The sequence below is a fragment of the Triturus cristatus genome, chromosome 5_2 (assembly GCF_964204655.1).
Source record: "Triturus cristatus chromosome 5_2, aTriCri1.1, whole genome shotgun sequence".
In the NCBI taxonomy this organism is placed as follows: Eukaryota; Metazoa; Chordata; class Amphibia; order Caudata; family Salamandridae; genus Triturus; species Triturus cristatus.
Genome location: NC_140588.1, coordinates 627,495,161 through 627,496,780, shown reverse-complemented (window position 1 = coordinate 627,496,780; position 1,620 = coordinate 627,495,161). Strand labels below are relative to the sequence as shown.

The following is a 1,620-nucleotide window of genomic DNA, read 5'->3' as shown; positions in this document are numbered from 1 at the left end:
ACATTCCTTAAAAGAAGCCAACACCATCCCTTCTGCTACCCATTTAAAATAAATACAAAAACACAGGAGTTGTTAGTCATCATAGAATGGTCACCATGAAACACCAGCACTGAGCGTTACTAATCATAAGTCGTGCATAGATCAGACCAAAGTTAAAAATAATAAAATTAAGGACTGATCGTGCACAAGTGGGCGCCTGGTTTCCTGGAAGGCAGACTGGTGCTGAACTGCACAACAGTGGCCAGGTTGGATGTTCGTGGCATTTTCTTGAAGACATCTTAGCGACAGGAGCGGAGATGCAACCTTACCAGCCTTGCCTGATGTCTTCCGTGCGACACATGAACACATTAAAAGTAAAATACCACCATGGAAAAGCAGTTCTTAGAAGGAATTCATAGGGGCATTTCTAGTCCTTCAAAGTGACTGCCATGATATAGAACTCTTCATGTGATCCCAGTTGTTATATATTGCATATAGACTGGTAAGCGTTAGGCCCATCAGACCGCCACGGGCAACACCACGGATTCCTCCTGTGGATTTATACAGCGTGCCTGTCAACGTTCCAGCACCTACAGTATTCAGGTCATCTTCTGCACCTCCTGTCTTTTCAATGAGGACACCAAATGGGCTGTAAAGTAAGGCCAGAGACCCCAAAGTGTTCGCCCAGAGTGCGCCTTGTCTCGTCACCATGTTTAAAATCTGTACATTTCTCGGTTTGGACCAGGCCATGCTACGAGTATCTTGCAAACCCATTCGTAATCCATTCAGCGCACCAAAGCCAGCGCCTGTTATGCAGCATCCTCCAATTGTGAAAAAAGCCAGCTCAAATCTGCCATGCATTTTGCTAGCTCCTGTGGGTAAAATAAACTCCTCTGTGCCCTGCACAAGGTATCTGGGATCCACCTTTAAATAAGGAGAAAGGGGGCTCATTCCAGTTAACGGCACTCCCGCCAGATCCGCGTGAGAATACCCGGTCCTGCCCCTCCGAAGAAACCGCCCAGGCCGCCGCGGTCTCCTGAGGAGCCGAGCCCACCGGTGTCCATTCTGCCGATTGTTTCAGGCACCATCAGTTTCCCTCCAGCTCTCGCTATGACCTCGCTGCTTCGTTTCCACGGAGCCTGCTGCTACGCATGCGTGCATAAAGAGCACTTTACGGCACTTCATTTTCTGGTTCGATTTCTGCAATAGTTTTCAATTTATTTTTTACAATTTATGATTGTGTTTTCCCTGATTTGACCAATGTCTAAACATTTGATAATATATTGACTAGGTTATTGGTAACTGCTTCTATACATTTATACTCTTGATCCACACAGGTTTCAGAGAGTGACACATAGTTTTTGTATAATTTATGTATTCAAAATGAACATAAAAAAAATTTCAGCCACATTATATAGCATAAATAATGCTTTCATGACCCCTTGCCCTTACCTCCTGATATTGATAGATCTCTCTGCTGCCTTTAAATCCACTGATCATCTCATAATCATCAACACACTAAAGGTTTGAAAAGAACTCACTGGTTCCTTCTAATCCATTCAACACCCTTTTGCTTACATGGGCACTTCAAGGTTCCAGAAGAATCCTGTTATGAGTGTTGTCCCTAGGGTCCCATCCTCT

The 1,620-nt window shown here is 44.6% G+C and overlaps 1 pseudogene; it reads right to left on the bottom strand.

Annotated features, from left to right (window-relative positions):
• Positions 1-393: 393 nt before the first annotated feature.
• On the bottom strand, positions 394-1,058 carry LOC146829102 (mitochondrial import inner membrane translocase subunit Tim23 pseudogene; annotated as a pseudogene).
• Positions 1,059-1,620: the final 562 nt, after the last annotated feature.